At 45.0% G+C, this 24735-nt stretch overlaps 1 pseudogene; it reads left to right on the top strand.

The window, feature by feature from the left end:
• Positions 1–8989: 8989 nt before the first annotated feature.
• Positions 8990–24666, top strand: LOC115200934 (sodium-dependent neutral amino acid transporter B(0)AT2-like; annotated as a pseudogene).
• The last annotated feature ends 69 nt before the right edge of the window (positions 24667–24735 follow it).

Here is a 24735-nt window from a genome sequence, read left to right as displayed (position 1 = left end):
CCAATACTTCCCACTAAGACAGCGCACTGTCCGACCGATGCCCGGATGACCAGAGGAGGGTGATGTGTGGGCCCAATAGATCAAACGGTCGCGGACAGCACACGGAATGTACAGACACCCAACTGGACATTGGAGGGGAGTGGGCTCTGTACGTAACGCCCGCTCAATGTCCGCATCCAGCTCCCACACTACTGGTGCCACCAGGCAAGAGGCCGGGAGTATGGGGGTATGATCCATGGGCCGCTCCTCTGTGTCATACATCCGGGACAGTGCGTCTGCCTTCACGTTCTGGGAACCTGGTCTGTAGGATAGGGTGAAAACAAAACAAGTAAAAAAACATGGCCCACCTTGCCTGGCGAGGGTTCAGTCTCCTCACCGCCCAGATGTACTCCAGATTGCGGTGGTCAGTCCAGATGAGAAAAGGGTGTTTAGCCTCCTCAAGCCAATGTCTCCCCCCTTCAGCAATGAGGTAATGGGAGCCGCTACCTGACCAAAGCCCCGGATAAACCTCCGGTAGTAGTTGGCAAACCCTAGAAACCGCTGCACTTCCTTTACTGTGGTGGGAGTCGGCCAATTACACACGGCTGAAATGCGGTCACTCTCCATCTCCACCGCTGAAGTGGAAATGCGGTACCCTAGGAAAGAGACGGACTGTTGGAAGAACAGACATTTCTCAGCCTTGACGTACAGGTCATGCTCCAACAGTCGACCAAGCACCCTGCGCACCAGGGACACATGCTCGGTGCGTGTAGCGGGGTATATCAGGATGTCATCAATATACACCACTACACCCTGCCCATGCAGGTCCCTGAAAATCTTGTCTACTAAGGCCTGGAAGACTGATGGAGCATTCATCAACCCGTACGGTATAACGAGGTACTCATAGTGCCCTGAGGTGGTACTGAAAGCCGTCTTCCACTCATCCCCCTCCCGGATACGCACCAGTTTGTTAGAGATCCAATTTGGTGAAGCGCGCCCCGTGCATTGACTCAATCACACTGGCTATGAGGTAGCGGGTAACTGTACCTAACAGTGATCTGGTTGATACCTCGATAGTCAATACACGGGCGCAGATCTCCATCCTTCACAAAAAAGAAACTCGAGGAGGCAGGTGAAGTAGAGGGCCGAATGTACCCCTGCCCCAGGGATTCGGAGAAATATGTTTCCATAGCTGCCGTCTCCTCCTGTGACAGGGGATACACATGACTCCTGGGAAGTGATGCATCTACCAGGAGATTTATCGCACAATCCCCCCGTCGATGGGGTGGTAATTGAGTTGTCAACTTCTTACAGAAGGCGAGAGCCAAATCGGCATATTCAGAGGGGAAGTGCACGGTGGAGACCTGGTCTGGACTTTCCACCATAGTCGCACCAACGGAAACCCCTAAACACCTCCCCGAGCACTTTCGTGACCACCCCGTGAGAGCCCTCTGTTGCCACGAAATAGCGGGGTCATGACAGGCCAACCAGGGTAGGCCCAGCACCACGGGAAATGCAGGAGAATCGATAAGGAAGAGACTGATTCTCTCCTTGTGACCCTCCTGCGTCACCATGCCCAGTGGAGCGGTGGCCTCCCTAATTATCCCTGACCCTAATGGTCGACTATCTAGAGCGTGAACTGGGAAGGGCATATCCACTGGAACAATAGGGATCCCTAAACTATTGGGAAATTATCTGTCAATAAAGTTCCCAGCTGCGCCTGAATCTACAAGCGCCTTATGCTGGGAATGCAGGGGAAACTCAGGAAAATTAATATACAAAAACATGTGTGCAACAGAGGGCTCTGGGTGAGCCTGGTGCCGACTCACCTGGGGTGACACAAGAGTGCCCTGCCTGCTGCCTCGACTCCCAGAGGAACATCCCCAGCACCGACCGGCAGTGTATCCTCTGGGGCCACAGATGGTGCATGGAAGGGCCCCTCCTCCAGTCGCCCTAAGTGCAGCACCTCCCAGCTCCATGGGCATAGGAGCGGTGGTGCTGGGGGATGGAATTGACAGACCCCGATCTGGACGTCCGCGGGTAGCTAGCAGGTTATCCAACTGGATGGATAGGTTCACCAGCTGGTCAAAGTTGGGAATGGTTTCCCTGCAGGCCAACTCCCGGCGGACGTCCTCGCGCAAACTACAACGGTAATGATCGATCAGGGCCCTGTCGTTCCATCCCGCGCCGGCGGCCAGGGTCCGAAAGTCCAAAGCGAACTCCTGTGCGCTCCTCGTCCCCTGCCTAAGGTGGACGAGACGTTCACCCGCCGCTCTACCCTCAGGCGGGTGGTCGAAAACTGCCCAGAAGCGGCGGGTGAAATCCTCAAATTGGTCCAACACCGCTTCTTCTTCCCCCCATACGGCGTTGGCCCACTCCAGGGCTTTCCCTGAGAAGCAGGAGACGAGGGCGGACACGGTCTCACGGCCCGAAGGAGCCGGGTGGACGGTTGCCAGGTAGAGCTCCAGCTGGAGTAGGAACCCCTGACATCCCGCAGCCATCCCATCATACTCCCTCGGAAGAGCGAGCCGAATCCCACTGGGACCGGGTGAAGGAGGGGTGAGTAGTGGTGCCCTTGGTGGTGCTGGAGGAACTCCTCTTCTCTCCCAGCGATCCATAGTCTGCAGGGCGCGATCCATGGCGGTGCCGAGATGTTGTAGCATGGCCGCATGCTGCTGGACGCACTCCTCGACCCCTAATACGGGGGTGTCTGCTCCTGCTGACTCCATATGGTTGTGGTGAGTGATGTTGTCAGGAGGTGGGTGTAGCTGGTGCATGAAGTCAGGCGCAGGAGAGCAGAATGAGTGAGCAACGTACTTTACTTAAAATAAAAGGCACACGGTAACAATACACTTGACCAACAATAAACGGTAATAAATTACGCACGGTTGAAAACAGCACCCGTCGAAAACCAGCCATAACGTACCGAATGAACATAGAAACAATCATGCACAAAAACATGGGGGAAACAGAGGGTTAGATATATGAACATGTAATTGGGGAATGAAACCAGGTGTGTAGAAAACAAAGACAAAACAAATGGAAAATGAAAGGTGGATCGGCTATGGCGAGAAGACCGGTGACGTCTGTTACGGAGTCTATTTGATAGGTAATCGACTAGCCGGACTGTTCCCCGGACTCCGCGTGTAGGGATTTGTAAAATGCATGAACAAGGCTATTGAACTTGACATTGGTGTCTGTCTTTATTTCTTTATCCAACATATCATACTGAAACATGGTATCAGAAGTGGCTCGAAAACCACACGTTTGTTATTTTTGTAGCTAAGTACAGTATAGGTGGTTACGTTCCATATGCGAACACACGCCGTTTCCTACTCCTAGTCACAACACTGATCAACTCGTTGTTAGCTGGCTAGCTAGCATCACTACCTACCTCGATGACTGAAGGCAAAGAAATCTCCTATTCCATCGCTATGGCAGCGAACATTCCGCCACCAAATCCCATGGTTCTCACAGGGGACTGGAATACTAATTGGGACAACTTCAGGGATGAATTCGAGGACTCTGCGCTGGCGACCGATCTACATGAGAAACCCAACGAGGTACAAGCGGCAACTCTGAGAAGTTTAATGGGCAGCGAATGTAGGCATATCTACCGGCACAATCTCACCCTCACAGCACGACAACAGTGTGATGCAAAGGCTATATTGGATGCATTGGAGAATTACTTCAAACCTGCCAGAAACTTCATTTACGAGCGGTTCATTTTCGGAAGCTGCAAACAGGAAGAGGGTGAGTCAGTACACAACTTTGTAACCCGTTTGAGAGAAAAATCCACCACTTGTGAATACGGGGGATTGAAAGATTAATTGATTCGTGACAAAATAGTACTGGGAATGGCAAATGAGGATACGCGCCGGCGTCTACTGAGAGAGAGAGGCTTAACATTAGTAACTGCCATCAAAATGTGCCGCACTGCTGAAGTCACTGACATGAGAATGAGAGCAATGGAAATCGAAACCTCACGCTCCGACGTTGATACTGTTCACGCTGTTGCTAGGCAGACATTCAGACAGAACCAATCGAGGCAGAGTAATTCACCACGAACGGTGAACACAGAGAGCCCCGTAGCATGTAAATACTGTGGGAATACACACACACGTGGCAAAGAGCACTGCCCTGCCTATGGAAAACCATGCAGAGCTTGTGGAACTAATAATCACTTTGCAAAAGTGTGTCTCAAAAGCAAAAGAAGGGTGAGTGAGGGCAAGATTCACTGTGTTGATGATGTCACTCAATGTTCAGAGCTGAACAGTGAAAGTGACATTTACATGCATGAATCCATTGGGGCTGTACACTCAAGAGGGAAGAAATGGTTTATGACTACGATTACACAACAAGCAACAACAATGTCAACTGGATTCCGGTGCTACATGGAACGTAATGAACTACAAAGACAAAATCAATCTGGCATCTGACACACATCTATTGCCCAGCGATACTAGTCTAAAGCTGTACTCAGGAGAGCTAATGGGCACCTTTGAGACCGAATGTGTTATTCGGGGACGCAAACACAAGCTGGAGTTTGAGATTGTGAAAACCAGTCAACATCCTCTCCTCTCAGGCTCTACATGCGAACACCTGGGACTGATGCAGTTCACTGTACCAAATGACCTGCACATTGTGGATCATGTCCAGCATGGACCCCTATCCAAAGAACAACTACTCAGCAGATATGACGATGTATTCAACATGCCTGTTGAATCAGTGCCTGGGGAGGTACACTTTGAAGTGGATGAGAGCATCACTCCAGTCCAGTGTGCTCCTCGGAATGTGCCCATTGCAATGAAAGTGGCTGTGAAGGCCCAGCTGGACAAGTATGAGGCCGATGGCCACATGACATCTGTGACCGAACCAACTGACTGGATCAGCAATATGGTCATAGGGAAAAAACAGAGAAGCCTAGGGTCTGCATCGACCCAAAGCATCTGAACCAAGCACTGAAACGATCCCACTACATCATGCCGACACTAGAGGATGTCCTCTACAAGCTTCCCAAGGCCAGGATTTTCACCTTGGTGGATGCCCGAGATGCATTCCTTCAATGCAAGCTGGACGAAGAAAGCAGCTTCGTGACTACCTTCTGGAACCCCTGGGGTCGGAAACGCTGGCTCAAGCACCCGTTTGGTGTCTCAGTGGCGCCTGAGGTATACCAACGCAAGCAGCACGAGTTACTGGCAGGGCTCAAGGGCACTGAACCCATCACTGATGATGTCCTGATCGTAGGCTGTGGTGACACAGACGAAGAAGCAGAACGCGACCACGATGTGAAGCTCTTGGCACTGATGGAGCGCTGTCGATCAGTTAAGCTTCGTCTTGGCCTGAAGAAGCTGCAGTTCGAGGTGAAAGACGTCCCCTTCCATGGCCACATTCCCTCGGCAAAAGGCCTGAAACCGGACCCAGACAAGGTCCGAGCAATCCTCGACATGCCAAACCCATCTGATGCAAAAGGAGTACAGCGTCTCATCGGTTTTGCAAAATATCTTGCAAAGTTTATGCCACACCTACCAGCAGTCTGTGAGCCTCTGCGCCGGTTGTTGGACAAAGACACACCACTGCACTGGCTACCCAAACACGAGGCCGCAGTGCAGGAGATTAAATCTCTGGCTTCATCCATGCCAGTGTTGCGCTACTACGACGTCACGAAGCCTGTCACAATCCAGAGCGACTCCAGCCAAAGGGGACTTGGATGTTGCCTTATGCAGGAAGGCCAGCCCGTTGCGTTTGCCTCGAGAGCGCTCACCCCCACCGAGCAAAACTATGCACAAATTGAGAAAGAGTGCCTCAGCATCGTCTTCTCCTGCCAGCGATTCCATCACTACTTATATGGTCGAGAGCTGGTCACCGCTGAAACTGACCACAAACCACTCATTGCCATATTCAGTAAACCTCTCCTCCATGCGCCAAGAGGCTTCAAAGCATGCTCCTGACTCTGCAATACTACAGCCTGAAGGTAATTTACAAGCCAGGACCAGAGATGTATATCAGCGGCACACTGAACAGGGCAACAGCACAATGTACAGGCAGAGGCACTGCCTATCAGCGGCAGGCCATCTGTTCGCTACAGCAGGAACAACAAGATGTTCAACAGATCAATCAGGCAGACTACTTAAATGTCACAGATCACCGCCTAGCCCAGATCAGGCAACACACTGACAAGGACGAATACCTACAGTAACCGAAGTCCATGGCTCTCGCAGGTTGGCCATACCTGAAAGAGGAGACACCTTTCACAGTGAGAGAATACTGGACCTTTCGAGATGAGATCAGCATGCAAAATGGCGTCTTGTTCAGAGGTCAGAAGGTCATTATTCCCAAATCACTACGTCCAGAGATGCTTACCCGCATACACTCCAGTCACGTTGGAGGTGACGCATGCTACCGCCAGGCTCGTGAAACATTATACTGGCCAAACATGCAAGCAGAAATTAAAGACTGTCAGCAACTGTACCACATGCAACGAGTACGCTCATGAACAGCAAAAGGAAACCATGATGTCACACGAACTGCTCACAAGGGCCTGGCAAATCGTCAGCATGGACTTAGTCCTTTTGTCTGTGGCTGAATATCTTCTCATTGTTGATAACTACTCTGACTTTTCGGAAATTGAACTGCTCCCTGACTTGTCTGCAGAGACGGTCATAAAGTGCTGCAAGGCGCAGTTTGCAAGGCAAGGTCAGCCTGACAAGGTAATCACGGACAATGGCCCACAATTCACTGCAAAGTTCAAGCGTTTCGCCTCAGAATGGGAGTTTGACCATGTGACCTCCTCTCCAAGACACACAAAACCAAATGGCAAAGCAGAGTCAGCTGTCAAGATTGCAAAAAACCTGTTAAGCAGGGCCGTGTGCGACAGCAACGACCCATGGAAAGCGATCTTACAGTGGAGGAACACACCCACCGAAAACATGTACAGCAGCCCAGCACAACGCCTTCTGTCCAGACGTCTGAAGACTACCATCCCTGTAGCTAGCAAGCTACTTGAGCCCTGCGTCATGGTTGGCAGCTCGCTAAGGACTTCTACGACCGGACTGCTCGAGACCTACCAGAGCTGGAGGTGTGTGAAACGATAAGGATGAAACCACTACCGGGAGACCACACAGGACTTTGGAGGCTGGGCATGCGCCTACAGAGAGTTGCACCACGTTCTTACCTGGTGGATGTTGGTGGCTCCCTCTATCGTCGCAATCGGGTGGATCTGCGCATAGCAGAGCAGACAAACCAGAACACACCATACACTCACCTAGATGAGCTGGATCACAGTCCAGGCCTAAGGGTAAGGGGTGCAGAATTGAGACATGAGCCAACTGAAGGTGAGGCTTCTACCCCACCAAGCTCTCCAGCTCGTGGCCCTAATCCTACCCCTGTCAGAGCCAATACTTACTCACGGGTGGGTCGGCTGTGCAAGCCACCGGACAGGCTTACTCTGTAAGCAAGAGACTGTGTTAACTTGTCCTCTGTTTATAAAAAAAACATGAAACATGAACAAGGCTATTGAACTTGACATTGGTGTCTGTCTTTATTCCTTTATCCAACATATCATACTGAAACAAGTCAACCGCCGAATGCCGCCCGAACAAGGAGAAGGACTGACTTCGGCGGAAGTCGTGACATGGGGAAAATCTTAGTGTGAGAGTGCATGACAATACTTCCAAATAAGTAATTCATTAATTCGTTTTACAGCATAATGGTTGTTGCATTAAACCTGTGAACCATGCTGTGTGTTCTAATCACTTGCCTCCAATCCTTGACCTGAAATCCACTGGTTCCCAAACAAAAGGTAAACAAACCAAATCAGGAGAAAAGCTAGCATTCTCTGGTTTAGCCTTCAATTCTATTTTTTTCTTATTTTAGTTAATCAAAAAGTCTGAAATATACCAAAGATGACAAATGTGTCTCATTCAGTGTGGCAGCAGCTTTCTTTATCCTCTTTCCTCTCTGTTACTCTTGGTATTTCCCAGTAAGGGAAGGCTTTCCAGTGGGGTGTCACCTAACCCAGCCCAGCCCACTCAACCTAGGGATAATAACATTTACGCACACGCACGATGGGCCTCTTTGGATAATCAACAATGTGAGGGAGTTACTTTTTGATGTGAGAAGTAAACCTGGATTGTCAGGTAGAAGAATATTGAGGGTCTGTTCAATTATTGTAATTAAATATTCCCCTGGAGTCCTTTAAAGAAATCAAATACTATTTTCAGGTGAATTTGACATAAGATGCATTTGCTCCGTTGTTTACCTTTTTTTGCTTGTGGCTCACTCTCTGATGATTAGCCTAGTGTAGACCTACAAATATCTATGGGATTCAACATGATAGCTATGATAATTCAGATGCATCACTAACAATTTTGTCAAAAGCTTCCCTGCTGTAGGCTCTCGAGTGACGCAGCGGTCTAAGGCACTGCAACTCAATGCATCACTACAGACCCTGGTTCGATTCCAGGCTGTATCACAACCGGCCGTGATTGGGAGTCCCATAGGGCAGTGCACAATTGGCCCAGCGTCATTGGGGTAGGCCGTCATTGTAAATAAGAATTTATTCTTAACGTACTTGCCTAGGATGGCATGTATGCTAGTGGTTCGAGCGTTGGACCAGTAACCGGAAGGTTGCTGGATCGATTCCCTGAGGTGACAAGGTAAAAATCTGTTGTTCTACCCCTGAGCAAGGGGGCTGAAGACGTGGATGTCAATTAGCAGCAACACCTCTGATTCAGAGGGGTTGGGTTAAATGCAGAAGACACATTTCAGTTGAATACATTCAGTTGGAACTCTGACTAGGTATCCCCCTTTCCCTTGTTAAATATAACAAAGTAGACTAGAGCCCATGTCTGTCAATGACCTTGGTGCTTGGCCAAGTTGTGGCCCATTGTTAAATTCGCAGCTTTTTCTGATTGGACTGTTAGAAATATGGGTGGAGCTCCATCTTGTTCTCTACCAATAATGAATAGATAGGCGTAGCCAATTGGAATTGATTGACAGTTCCCGTTGCCCCAACGTGGCGTTTGCGTCAAACTTGAGGACATTTGAAAAACTTCTGAGAAAAAACTTAAACTACTCAGTTACGCCAAGGTATTTATAATTAATCATTTACAGCATGATATTATGTTACATTATAAACAGTGGGAAAGACGGAGACAGTTTAGATGGCATAAAATAGGCTATCGTTTTTGATGTCTAGCTATGTTTTTACCTTCTTTTGAAATAACTTCAGAAATGGGATGCATGTTCACTACTCTTCAAGCTGATGTATTTTTTTTTTTAAATAACGATTTCGTACTTGTGCCTTTGTTTTTTTTTTTGCCTGCGTGGTCTTGGACGAGGCTACGTGAATTGTATACCTCAACAGCTGTTGCATTCCAAAATTAGACGAGTTTGGCAAAGTTGTTATATCCACCTAAACTCATAATTTACCTTTTCAACTAACAAGTAGGCCTGGTATGAACTCTAAACTATGGAATATAATTCTATTGACAACGGATAACAGTGCAAGTGTGATAATGCAGCTTTCAAAACAACTGGGAACTTGGAAATGTCCGACTTCAGTGCTTTGAAGACAACTGGGAACTCGGAAAAAAACGAGCTCCGACCGGAAACTCGGGCATCTTTCTAGAGCGCCGACTTTCAGACCGAATTATTTTTCCGAGTTGTCTTGGTAGCACCAATATAGAGTAGCTCCAACATTATTGGGGTATATTATACCATACTGTTTACATCGTTCTTGAAAAACATAGACAAAACAAAAGACCACCATGGCTTGATGTATAAATAGGTACATTTTTCATCTAGGATTTTTTCCATTATTTTCCAACCTAATATTTATATTTAGCCTGCAATTTGGGGCATTCCTGCATCTGCAGGAATCCCTCTTTATACTTAAATAGAGCAGGGTTTCCCAAACTCTTCGGGCATGGCCCCTTGGTTCCAGTGAAGAGAAATCTTAAAGCTACAGAATACAATGACATTCAAGACAATTCTGTGCTTCCAACTTTGTGGTAACAGTTTCGGAAAGGCCCCTTCCAGTTTCAGCATGACAATGACCCACGTGCATAAAGCGAGGTCTATACAGGAATGGTTTGTTGAGATCGGTGTGGAAGAACTTGACTGACCTGCTCAGAGCCCTGAGCTCAACCCCATCGAACACCTTTGGGATGAATTGGAACGCCGACTGTGAGCCAGGCCTAATAGCCCAACCTCACTAATGCTCTTGTGGTTGAATGGAAGCAAGTCCCCACAGCAATATTCCATCACATTTTAAGGAGCCTGGGTTTATAAGCGCGGATATCGACTCTGCCGCTTGAGCATGCTTTTGGGGCACAGTCGATAGCGCGCTGGACTTCGGGCTAGAAGGTCGAGGGTTCGAGGCCTGCGCCCTGCCAGTTTCATTACAATATAGGGGAAAGCCTTCCCAAAAGAGTGGAGGCTGCTATATAGCAGCAAAGGGAGGGACCAACGCCATACTAATGCCCATGATTTTGGAATGAGATGTTCGATGAGCAGGTGTCCACATACTTTTGGTCATGTAGCGTGTGTTTAATCACCTGCGGCACTCCCTCGCCATCGCTTAAGTGGCAGCAAATAACTGAATGTTTTTGTGTGTGAATATTCTATTTCTAAGGAAATTATTATACATAGTTGGCCATTACGTCACAAGGAATTGTAAAGAGAAAAAAATGATTTTGATGGAGGGATTGGTTTCAAACAAACCGCCATAAAATCTCACTTTATGTTTACAAGGACTTTCTCCAAAGGGTGTGGAACAATGGACGGGCGTGCGGAAATACATACCACAAAACGTGCGTGTTTTCTTCTGCGACGTCTCTGAAATTGGATTAGTATCGTTTAATAAATTATAGCAACTATATCTATTTTTGTTAGCTTGATCCCATTTCGAACTCAACACTGGGGAGGTTTGTAGCGGCGGCATTGACGGTAACGTTACTAGATTTGGTGGATGCCACATGTTTAGGAGCTAGCTAACTAGGATTGGAGTTGTTCTTTTTACGTCGCTGACGGTCCTTACCCTAGGTAGCTTCACTGGAAACACTTTATTTAACATCCAGTAGGTCAGGTGAGTCTTTATCAGCAAGAAGCCAAATGGCATTTTAGACTAATGTGTATTGAGTTGAGTGGCGTGATGAGGTTAGCCCATACAACCGAGTCTTCACCAATCACTAGTGCAGGATACATCCACCTGTACTGTATTCGTGACTATCAGAAGTTGCTACTGCTTCGTGTAAAGGGGCTGGAGATTACAACAAATATAAACAGTATTTAAAATGTAACGTTACCAGTGGAAACGTTTTGTTGTTTAGTCGGATTAATATCATATTATGCAAACGTTTACATGCTTTGCAAGAACGATTTCCCTAATCCTGTTTACATGGACACGTCTAAATGCAAACCAAAATAAACGTTCTAACACAGCGAACATATTATTTTTGGGAAGCAAATTGTGTTCTGATTTCGGACATATAAAGTTTGTATGTGAACGACTTCTGACGCGTTACACGTCGTTGTTCCAAACTCACTTTACTTGCGCTTAAAAGGGAAGCTAGCGCATGCTCAGATCAATGACACTGTTGGAACCCCGATTAAGGCCATTACATGTCCTAGTGATTCGAAATGTTGGCGTGTGTTTACTTAGATTTTGACCTTAAGTTGATTTAAGATAACCTCCTACTCTAGTGATCTGCCTACTGCCATAATCAGTTTAATATTGAATTATTAGTGTGCATGTAAACGTACTCGTCGTGTTTCCACATGCTGGGACTGTGTTTCCTTATTCTCTTGTTGGGTGTACCCTGCTGTGGTACAATGGGAGCTGGTTACCTAACAGAGCCCCTAAAATGAGGTGCTGTTTAGCAGTAGCTAAATGCTGGCAATGTGAAACAGAACAGAAACACTTTATGAACTTGGTGAATTCATTACAATGGGAGGGGGGGGGGGGGAATTGTGAGGCTTGGTGTGCCGTCTTTTGATTCACCCATGCATGTAGTAGGCAGGCTAGATGCATATGGTTACCAGCCACGCTAAACTTGAATGTTTCCTTCGTCTTTTAGATGGAGAAACCTCCCCTGCCCAATGACGATGACACAGTAGTGACACCAGATTCTCAGCTGTGTAGCTTGGCTGGTGAGGGTAGTCAGGAGGGTGTAGTGGAGCCCCCGGCTCGGGATGGCTGGGACAGTAAAGTGGAGTATTTCCTGGCTCAGGTGGGGTTCAGCGTTGGCCTGGGCAATGTGTGGAGGTTCCCATACCTCTGCCACCAAAATGGAGGAGGTGAGGATGGTGTCATATCAGGGGGTTTTCACCTGGGACGGTATTCACAAAACGTCTCAGAGTAAGAATAGTGAGCTCTTTATCAGATTTGCCTTTTAGATCATAATGAAAAAGATGACATGACAAGATCAGCCCTCTTACTCTGAGACGCGTTATGAATACTGGCCCAGGTCTGGTGATGCCGAAATACTTGAGCTCCATTTTCCTGTGATCTTTGCTGTGAATGTATTTTCCTTGCAAAAACAATAACCCAATATGCGTTTTCAATGCATTTTAAATTTGACTATGGTTAAATGATTATCCTCACTGTCATATTAATAAACTCTTGACACAAGGCCAGTTTTGTTTTTAGCTATCAGGACCACTTGTATATATTTTTCTTCCTCCAACAGGGGCCTTTCTTCTCCTGTACGTGCTGCTTATGATCCTAGTGGGCATTCCCCTGTTCTTCCTGGAGCTGGCGGCTGGCCAGTCCATCCGGCAGGGCAGCATCGGGGTGTGGAAGCACATCTCTCCTAAGCTGGCAGGGATCGGCTACTCCAGCTGTGTGGTGAGAGAGTAAATAAAGTAGCTGCTGACTAGTCACACAAAGCTGTTACTTGACCTGACCACATTACACACGGCCCAAGATCAAGGATTAGCAATGTTTCAGTTGAGCACGAGTTTTGAAATCCTATGGGCACATTACATTTGCATTACACAACAACAACACTTGACTTAAGAGCGTTATCAAAGTTGCATCATGCTGATGTTACTAATCAGGTGTTGGAACCAGTTCAGGGTACAGAACCGGAAAAGAAAGCGCATGTTCGAGGAACAGAACCAGGGAAGAAACTGATCTATAATCTTTCGTAGGGCTGGGCGGTATACCGTATTTTACGATATACCGGTATTGATGCACGGACTGGCTTGGGTTTTCACTTTAAATGTGATATGTCGTGTGTAATGTCCTTTTTTATAGTTCGCTACTTGAGTCATCTCTCGCTCTCTCTCCATGAGGTTTTCCACACAGTGTTTTAAACAAATAAAAATATATTTTATTTTTGAGGTTCTTCAAAGAAGCCACCTTTTGCCTTGATGACAGCTTTGCACACTTGGCATTCTCTCATCCAGTTTCATGAGGTGGTCACATGGAATCCGTTTCAATTAACAGTTGTCCCTAGTAAAGTTAATTTGTGGAATTTCTTTCCTTAATGTGTTTGAGCCAGGTAGGGTTGTGTCGTGACTCATTAATGTGATGACTGCTATTCATCGAATAATTACCTACTACGTTTAATTATTACTCAATTCAATTAATCATGTAACAATTAACTCATTAGAAATTTGGGACACCACAGGAAAAGTTTGTTTAATAAGTTACCATTTCCCAAATTAACTCAAGAGTATATAGATATCATACCAGTCATGAATTAATAATTTCCTCATATGAGTCTCATTCTGAATGTCATAGACTCCGTAAATCTGCACAAACCCAGGTCTCACTGATCATTCCGTACCACACACACTGATTTTGATTATTTATTTACTAACAAGCTAAGTGAAAACATAAGATATACACACACGGTATTGGTTATTGATTAGAAACTTAATACGATGACAAGTCCCTAGAGACTAATACAATATGACACTGGTTACACAAGATGGCAATTTAAAGAGAAACAACACTTGGATACATTTGTAAACTACGCTTAGTTTAGCCCTAATACCATTCCCCGAACTGCCTCTTTCTTGGGTAAGAAGTAATATATGTATTTACATGTTGAATGGCCGATTTTAATTAGGGCCGATTTCAAGTTTTCATAACAATCGGTAATCGGCATTTTTGGACACCGATCATGGCCTGATTACATTGCGTTCTACGAGGAGACTGCGTGGCAGGCTGACTACCTGTTTTGCGAGTGCAGCAAGGAGCCAAGGTAAGGTGCTAGATAGCATTAAACTTATCTTATAAAAACAATCAATTTTAACATAAGCACTAAACGACACATGGTTGATGAAATTACTAGTTTAACTAGCTTGTCCTGCGTTGCATATAATCAATGCGGTGCCTGAAATTGTGTCACTTCCTTTGCGTTCAGTGTAAGCAGAGGTGGTATATGCAGCAGTTTGGGCCACCTGGCTCATTGCGAACTGTTGTGACGACCATTTCTTCCTAACAAAGACCATAATTAATTTGCCAGAATTTTACATAATTATGACATAACATTGAAGGTTGTATTTAGACTTAGGGATGCCACCCGTTCGATAAAATACGGAACGGTTCCGTATTTCACTGAAAGAATAAACGTTTTGTTTTCGAAATGATAGTTTCCGGATTTGACCATATTAATGACATAAGGCTCGTATTCCTGTGTGTTTATTATATTATAATTAAGTCTATGATTTGATATTTGATAGAGCAGTCTGACTGAGCGGTGGTAGGCAGCAGCAGGCACGTAAGCATTCATTCAAACAGCACTTTTCTGTATTTGCCAACAGTTCTTCGCAATGCTTGAAGCGCAGCGTTGTTTATGACTTCAAGCCTATCAACTCCCGAGATTAGGCTGGCAATACTATAGTGCCTATAAGAACATCCAGTAGTCAAAGGTATATGAAATACAAATGGTATAGAGTGAAGTAGTCCTATAATAACTACAACCAAAACCCCTGGGAATATTGAAGACTCCAGCTTTCATATGTTCTCATGTTCTGAGCAAGGAACTTAAACGTTAGCTTTTTTACATGGCACATATTGCACTTTTACTTTCTTCTCCGGCACTGTGTTTTTGCATTATTTAAACCAAATCGAACATGTTTCGTTATTTATTTGAGACAAAATGTATTTTATTTATGTATTATATTAAGTTAAAAGGAGTGTTCGTTGTTCATTCAGTATTGTTGTAATTATCATTATTACAAATGGCAATTAAAATCGGGCGATTTGATTTTTTTTATATATATCGGCTTTTTTTGGCCCTCCAACAATCGGCATCGGCGTTGAAAAAACCCATAATCGGTCGACCTCTAGTTAGAATCACCTTTTATTGGCGATTACAGCTGTGAGTCTTTCTGGGTAAGTCTCTAAGAGCTTTGCACACTTGGATTGTGTAATGTTTGCAATTGTTCTTTAAAAAAAAATATTGAAGCTCTGTCAAATTGGTTGTGATCATTGCTAGACAGCTATTTATCAAGTCTTGCCATAGATTTCAAGCTGATTTAACTCAAACCTGTAACTAGCTCACTCAGAAACATTCAATGTCGTCTTGGTAAGCAACTCCAGTGCATATTTGGCCTTGTGTTTTAGGATATTGTCCTGCCTAAAGGTGAATTTGTCTCCCAGTGTCTGTTAGAAAGCAGACTGAAGCAGGTTTTCCTCTAGAATTTTACCTGTGCTTAGCTTTATTTCTTATTTTTTTTAATCATAAACTCCCCAGTCCTTGCCGATGACAAGCATACCCATAACATGATGCAGCCACCACCATGCTTGAAGATATGAAGAGTGGTACTCCGTGATGTGGTGTTGGATTTTCCCCAAACATAACACTTTTTCAGGATTTAAAGTTAATATCTTTGCCACACATTCATGTTTTGTAATATTGTTATTCTGTACAGGTTTCCTTGCATTGTTTTTCAGTGAATTAAGATGAACATGTCTGGGAACCTGGGACGCTTGCGTCCCACCCTAGTCAACAGCCAGTGGAATCGCGTCGCGCGAAATACAAATACCTCATAAATGCTATAACTTCAATTTCTCAAACATATGACTATTTTACACCATTTTATAGATACACCTCTCCTGAATCGAACCACGTTGTCCGATTTCAAAAAGGCTTTACAGCAAAAGCAAAACATTAGATTATGTTAGGAGAGTACCCTGCCAAAAAAATCACACTGTCATTTTCAAAGCAACTAGCATGCATCACAAATACCCAAAACACAGCTAAATGCAGCACTAACCTTTGACAATCTTCATCAGATGACACTCCTAGGACATCATGTTACACAATACATGAATTTTTTGTTCGATAAAGTTCATATTTATATATAAAAACAGCATTTTACATCGGCGCGTGACGTTCAGAAAATATTTTCCCTCAAATGCTTCCGGTGAATTAGCGCTACAATTTACAAAATTACTATTCGAAAACGGGTGATTCCACAAATCAGATTTCCACTTCCTGCATGGAATCTTCTCAGGTTTTGGCCTGCCATATGAGTTCTGTTATACTCACCGACACCATTCAAACAGTTTTAGAAACTTTAGAGTGTTTTCTATCCAAATGTACTAATTATATGCATATTCTAGTTACTGGGCAGGAGTAGTAACCAGATTACATCGGGTACGTTTTTTATCCGGCCGTGCAAATACTGCCCCCTATCCCCAACAGGTTTAAACCAACATTAAAAAAAAAATAAAAAAATGTTGACACAAGCAACAGATTCTGAAAATGTATGATTTGATATGAAGGTTTTTTGTTGTATTTCCAATATGATTCATTGTAAACATTAAGAGAAAGTAAGGATTTTCTACAAAGTTGTTGATCCATCCTCAGTTTGCTTCTATCACAGCCATTAAACTCTAACTGTTTTAAAGTCACCAATTTTAAAATTTGATTTGATCTAAGCTCTTCTCCTTTCAGGTGTGTTTCTTTGTTGCTCTCTACTACAATGTGATCATCGGCTGGAGCCTATTCTACTTGGGGAACTCTTTTCAGTACCCTTTACCTTGGGAAGGGTGTCCTGAACATGGTAACACAACTGGTTAGTAAACACTCCCATGGCCACGACGCATCAGCTGTGTCTGATGTGCCACCCTATTCCCTATATAGTGCACTACTTTTGAGCAGGGCGGCCTATAGTCTACTGTTGGATTCTGGGGTTAACTTTGAACATTGTTATACTCAGAAGTATAGGAACATTAGTTACATAAGAGACATGAGGGGTGCCATAATGAAGTTTGGGAGGAGCTGAGTGCAGGGAAACCAATTGCATGTGACCGTACTGATAAGGGGAGAAACCGTTGAAGGCTCATATCACTTAGTTCCCTGCTTAGCAAGAATAATGCAATGTTTAGCGATAAGGAGACGCCACCCAAAGTGGGGCATGAATACCTCCACGGGGGAAGCCATGCCTGTGTCTGAGTTACAGCTGTATCGACCCTTTGGGAAGAATTCAACTTGGTTAAGCTTCTCTAGTGTCCATGAGTTATTTACTCAGAATTAGAACCTAACACTACTATATAAGGAATAGGTTTCCATTTAGGACACAATCATCACTCATTCATTGCCTAACATTTTCAATAATGTTGTCCATATACAAACACAGTAGAAGCCTTATGTGAACCTGACCGTTGTCTTTGTCTTTAATCACAGTGGAGGAATGCACAGCCAGTAGTCCCACCACCTACTTCTGGTTCCGGAAGGCTCTAAACATTACTGACTCCATCGAAGAGACGGGCGAGTTTAACCCCGTCATCACCTGCTGCCTGCTTGCTGCCTGGACCATTGTCTGCATGGGCATGTTCAAGGGCATCAAGTCTTCTGGCAAGGTACTGAGTGTTCTGCTTAAGCATTACTGTTTGGTCTGCACGTATAGCCTTACTGGAATTTGAGTCAACCCACCTAAGCATGACACACAATTACAGATGAACTAATTTAATCACTGAAGCTGGGGGTGTAGAAGTGTAAATTCCAGTGCAGTCATAGGCCTGTCTGTGGAGATATCCCACTGACATTAAAATGACCCTAACTTCACAGAAACCTGTTTTAAATTCCTTCTCTTTTAAAGAAGTTCTCTAAAATGGAGAACGACCATCAAAAGGACAAAGCATATGTAATCAGACTCTTGGTCGACTAACTCGATGGAGATTTTAAGACATCCTAATCAATAAAGGTGTTACCCCTCCTTCTCCTCTCATCCAAGGTGATGTACTTCTCCTCGATCTTCCCCTACGTCGTGCTGCTGTGTTTCCTCATCAGAGGGCTGATGCTGGATGGGGCTGCAGAGGGCATCAAGTACATGTTCTACCCTAAGGTATCATCATCACCCACCCAGCACACTGCTTGTATGAATGACAGCTATAAGGGAAAAGAGAGGTTGGGGGGCATATGATAACCTGGCTAATACTACTACATACAGCCTAATACTGGGACTGCTTAAGCACACACTGATAAACAAACCCTTTTATTGTATTTTTTTAACTGTGTAATCCTGATTGTTCTAAAGGGGTATGTGGTTCAGAATTACTCCACTTTTGCAACCATGGCAATTCACACACACATTCCTTGCGATCAATAATGCACTAGGCCTAGATACTGTATCTATCATGGTAGGATTCAGTGCACTGTGCCAGTGTCTATCCACTGACCCCCCCCTTCTCTCTCTCCCCCCCAATCCAGCTGGAGATCTGGGGTGAGGTGCAGGTGTGGCGCCAGGCGGCCACGCAGGTCTTCTTTGCTCTTGGCCTGGGCTTTGGCTCGGTCATTGCCTAATCCTCCTACAACCCGCGCAGCAACAACTGCCACCGTGACGCCCTCACTGTTTCCACCATCAACTTCCTCACCTCCGTCCTCGCCTCGCTGGTGGTGTTCGCCGTGCTGGGCTTCCGCGCCAGGGAAGTCGCCATGCGCTGCGTGACGCGGTGTGTGTTTGGGCGGGGAAAGGGTATTGTTTTTGATCTCTTTGTACTGTGTGTGTGTGGGGATGAAAAGGGGCTATATTGAAATGCCCTGTGTTCGGGTACTGTTTCTGGTGTTATGTTTAGTTAGATATTATTATATATCTACATGCATATCTACTCGGCCATAATAATAAAAAAGAACTCTGGGTCGAAGCGATAGTACTGACTGATAAACTGACTAGTTGTTCTCCACACCCCCCTTTCTCAGTAACTTGGAGAAGCTGTCTGAGCAGTTTTCCGTGGGGCCCCTTGACCGGGACCTGCTACCCGGGTTTAACATCTCTGACCCCAGTTTGGTACCACTGGAGGCCTACAGGGATTGGTTCACGGCTCACGGAGCCAAGGTTCCTGGCAACCTCACCGACTGCAGCCTAGAGGAGGAGATGAACAAGGTAAATGGTTGATCTTGCACTCTAGCCTGCCTCTTCTTTTACTGCATCTCAACTCTGTTTTCTTTGTTACAGCTTTGCCCTGTTTATTTGCAAACCAACCAGCCCTGCAGCTTAGAGTATGTTCTTCCACCCACCCCTTGTAAATTAATAATTTAATTTTAGCAAGTTTATTGCTAAAATGTAAATATGTTAAGATAGTTAGGATCTGTTGAGATATATCATGATAAATGTAAATCTATTTTCTCTCTCCTTATCCCTCTGTCCCCTTCCCTTTCTCCTTGTCCCTCTTTCTCAGGGTGTGGAGGGCACAGGTCTGGCATTCATAGCCTTCACAGAGGCCATGACTCTGTTCCCGGGCAGTCCCTTCTGGTCGGCCTTGTTCTTCCTCATGCTGCTCAACCTGGGCCTCAGCACCATGTTCGGCACCTTGGAGGGCATCCTCACACCCCTCACCGACAACTTCAAAGTGCTGAAGCGCCACAAGACCAAGCTCACAGGTAAAGAGAGCGAGAGATGGTGTCTGTGTCCATGTTTTTGCTCATGAGCCCCTTTTTCTATCAGGTGGCCCATCTTAGGTTTCTGACCCTAAGTTTGGGAACCACTGGATGAAACTATTCATTTGTATAAACATTTTAAGTCTTATTCATATAGAAGTGTATACATGGCATCATAATGGGGTCTGAGTGTTAGTCCTCGCTCCTCTTTACTAAATATGCCAAGTGTATCTGTGTGGGGACTGTAATGTTCTCTCCCTTCCCCAGTGTTTAGCTGCATCGTCGGCTTCCTGATTGGCATGCTGTTCACGCAGCGCTGTGGGAACTATTTTGTAATGATGTTTGACGACTACTCCGCCACCCTGCCCCTCATCATCGTGGTGGTGTTTGAGTGTTTCAGCGTGTCCTGGGTGTACGGCGCTGACCGGTAAGAACCTAATAACTACACTGACCACATAAATCACACGATGTCCCTCAGAAATTAGATGACACAATTTCTTTCCCAAACAGGATGAAAAAATAGTCATACTTTTGGATTAATACAAATTTAGATTACAAACAGTGATTCACAGCATCGATCCTTCAGGTCGACTTGCTGTGTTTGTTCCCCATTGTCACTGATCATTGTCTTGTGTATCTGAATGTCCAGGTTTCTTGATGACATAGAGAAGATGCTGCACTGGCGCCCCCCTGTGATTTATAAGTACCTGTGGAAGTACGTGTGTCTGCTGGCCATGCTGGGGCTGCTGGGAGCCAGCCTGCTGAGGATGTGCTTCAAACGGCCCACCTACACCGCCTGGAACAGACAAACGGTAAGGAGATGCTAGGCTGCTCGTCTTTTTTCCTGAACTCAAAGGCGGCCTCACCATGGTTGATATACGACCATATACAGTGCATTCGGAAAGTATTCAGACCCTTTGACTTTTTCCACATTTTGTTACAGCCTTATTCTAAAATGGATTAAATTGTTTTTTTCCCTCATCAATCTACACACAATACCCCATAATGACAAATAAAAAAACAGGTTTTTAGAAATTTTTACAAATGTATAAAATAAAAAAGATCACATTTACTTAAGTATTCAGACCGTTTACTCAGTACTTCAGTTGAAGCACCTTTGGCAGCGATTACAGCCTTGAGTTTTCTTGGATATGACGCTACAAACTTGGCACACCTGTATTTGGCGAGTTTCTCCCATTCTCTGTAGATCCTCTCAAGCTCTGTCAGGTTGGATGGGGAGTGTCGCTGCGCAGCTATTTTCAGGTCTCTCCAGAGATGTTCGATCGGGTTCAAGTGCGGGCTCTGGCTGGCCACTCAAGGGCATTCAGAGACTTGTTCCGAAGACACTCGGGCTTTGTCTTGGTTGTGTGCTTAGGGTCATTGTCCTGTTGGAAGTGGAACCTTTTCCCCAGTCTGAGGTCCTGAGCGCTCTGGAGCAGGTTTTCATCAAAGATCTCTCTGTACTTTGCTTCGTTCATCCTTACCTCGATCCTGACTAGTCTCCCAGTCCCTGCCACTGAAAAACATCCCCACAGGATGATGCTGCCACCACCATGCTTCACTGCAGGGATGGTGTCAGGTTTTCTCCAGGCGTGACGCTTGGCATTCAGGCCAAAGCGTACAATGTTGGTTTCATCAGACCAGAGAATCTTGTTTCTCATGGTCTGAAAGTCCTTTAGGTGCCTTTTGGCAAACTCCAAGTGTGCTGTCATGTGCCTTTTACTGAGAGGTGGCTTCCGTCTGGCCAGTCTACCATAATGGCCTGATTGGAGGAGTGCTGCAGAGATGGTTGTCCTTCTGGAAGGTTCTCCCATCTCCACAGAGGAACTCTGGGTTCTTGATCACCTCCCTGACAAAGGCCCTTCTCCCCCGATTGCTCTGTTTGGCCGGGTGGCCAGTTCTAGGAAGAGTCTTGGTGGTTTCAAACTTCTTACATTTAAGAATGATGGAGGCTACTGTGTTCTTGGGGACCTTCAATGCTGCAGAAATATTTTGGTACCGTTCCCCAGATCTGTGCCTCAACATAATCCTGTCTCGAAGCTCTACAGACAATTCCTTCAACCTCATAGTGCATTTCAGAGCAAAAACCAAGCTATCAACTGTGGGACCTCATATAGGTGTGTGTGTGTGTGTGTGTGTGTGTGTGTGTGTGTGTGTGTGTGTGTGTAAGTGTGTAAGTAATGCTTTTCCGACAGTCTTGAAGGAGTTTCCACATATGCTGAGCACTTGTTGGCTGCTTTTCCTTCACTCTGCGGTCCAACTCATCGCAAACCATCTCAATTGGATTGAGGTTGTGTGATAGTGGCGGCCAGGTCATCTGACGCAGCACTCCATCACTCTCCTTCTTGGTGAAATAGCCCTTACATAGCCTGGAGGTTCATTGTGGCTCAATTGTTCTGTCAAAAAACAAATGATAGTCCAACTAAGTGCAAACCAGATGGTATGACGTATCGCTGCAGAATGCTGTGGTAACTATGCTGGTTAAGTGTGCCTTGAATTCTAAATACATCAGTGTCACCAGCAAAGCACCACCACACCACCTCCTCCATGCTTCACGGTCGGAACCACACATGTGGAGATCATCCGTTTTAATTTACTCTGCGTCTCACAAAGACACGGTGGCTGGAACCAAAAATCTCAGATTTGGAATCATCAGAACAAAGGACAGATTTTCACCGGTCTGGTGTCCATTGTTCGTGTTTCTTGGCCCAAGCAAGTCTCTTCTTATTGATGTCCGTCTTATTGGTGTCCTTTAGTAGTGGTTTCTTTGCTGAAATTTGACCATGAAGGCCTGATTCACACAGTTGATGTTGAGATGTCTGTTACTTGAACTCTAAAGCATTTATTTGGCCAGCAATTTCTGAGGCTTGTAATTCTAATGAACTTATCCTCTGCAGCAGAGGTAATTCTGGGTCTTCCTTTCCTGTAGCAGTCCTCATGAGAGAGTGTTTCATAGTGCTTGATGGTTTTTGCGACTGCACTGAAGAAACATTCTTGAAATCTTCCGCATTGACTGACCTTCATGTCTGAAAGTAGTGATGGACTGTCATTCCTCTTTGCTTATTTGAGCTGTTCTTGCCATAATATGTACTTGGTCTTTTACCAAATAGGGCTATCTTCTGTATTCCACCCCTACCTTGTCACAACAACTGATTGGCTCAAATGCATTATTTTTAAATTAACTTTTTTACAAGGCACACCTGTTAATTGACATGCATTCCAGGTGACTACCTCATGAAGCTGGTTGAGAGAATGCCAAGAGTGCGCAAAGCTGCCATCAAGGCAAAGGGTGGCTACTTTGAAGAATCTCAAATTTAAAATATATTTTGATTTAACACTTTTTTGGTTACTTCATGATTACGTGTTATTTCATAGTTTTGATGTCTTCACTGTTACTGTACAATGTAGAAAATAGTCAAACTAAAGAAAAACCCTTGAATGAGTAGGTGTCAACTTTTGACTGGAACTGTATGTAAATAAGGTATTTGTTTTTTATTTTAAATACATTTTCAAACATTTCTAAACCTGTTTTCTGTGGTGTGTGTGTGTGTGTGTGTGTATATATAGATTGAGGAACATTTTTTATTTAATCAATTTTAGAATAAGGCTTTAACGTAACAAAGTGGAAAAGGTCAAAGGGTCTGAATGCACCGTTTATTGGTAACATGTTATATGTGATCAATATATGAGCTACAGTTTTTATGACAATAGGGAGATCATAAAGATTCTGCCTTTTCCTCTCTGCTTTAGTTATTCTGTCCTCCCTGTTTGTATGCCTGCCCAAGTCTTGCTCTCAACCTGCCCATCCATTTACATTGCCTGCACCCAACTACATTACCTACTGTCTCCCCACTTTGTATCTTCTTTATATTTGAACTTACTGATCTCAGGCCTCAGAGGTGACTCTGGACTACCCTGACTGGGCCCTGGCTGTCCTGGCTGTCCTGATCATTTTCGCCACATTGCCAGTCCCCATGGGGTACATCCACTCCACCCTGAGGAGCAGAACTAGACACAACTTCTTAGGAAGTGGCACCGACACAGGGGCTGTATACACCAAGTGCAGCACCGTGGAGTGCGACACCCCGGTAGCCGATCTATTGGACGAACACCTGGAAAGGAACGGCATACCCAATGATTCTCCCTCCCCATTGGCTGAGGAGAACCTCAGACTCCTCCCACTGAGGGAAGGAGTGGAGGATATAGAGGATTCAACCGACTTGTGAGGGGGAGGAAACAAGGAGAAAACAGACTAAAACAAAGGACTAAAATAGGGAAATATGAGCTGCTAGCTTGCATGATGTCAGTTATAACATCGTAGGACCATGGAAGAATGTGTATTGATTGAACAATTTATATTTTTAAGCTGAAATTACTTGTTTTAAAGATTGTCTGCTTTCAGATTTTCTAAATTTTTAAATGATTTGAATGCAGCCATTTTGGGTTACATTTAAATTTTTTATGCAGTAAGCCAAAAGTGAACAACTTTTTCAGTAGTTGTCATTAGTGGTTCGTAAGTGAGGTAATATGTTGCTGAGACGTTGCCTCAAATGTATAAATCTTCAGCCCACCTCGGGTGTTTTTCCACACTGTTGCTTTTTAACATCCCACACTTGGTTACATGGACTAGAGAACTCTTAAGGGCTGGAATGTTCCCTTCCAGCACAGGTTGGCTGGGTATTGTTCCTTTCACTGTAAAAGTAGGAAAAGTTACACAGACCGCCCCTGTTAAATGTCCTCCAAATATGTGTTGAGGTAACTTGGTGAATGCAGGTGCATGCATACAGTGGGGGGGGAAAGTGTTTGATCCCCTGCTGATTTTGTACGTTTGCCCACTGATAAAGAAAGGATCAGTCTATAATTTTAATGGTAGGTTTATATGAACAGTGAGAGACAGAATAACAACAAAAAT

The sequence above is a fragment of the Salmo trutta genome, chromosome 10 (genome assembly GCF_901001165.1).
Source record: "Salmo trutta chromosome 10, fSalTru1.1, whole genome shotgun sequence".
Taxonomy (NCBI): domain Eukaryota; kingdom Metazoa; phylum Chordata; class Actinopteri; order Salmoniformes; family Salmonidae; genus Salmo; species Salmo trutta.
Note: the sequence above shows the minus strand (reverse complement) of the source record. Positions and strands in the feature narration are given on the sequence as shown.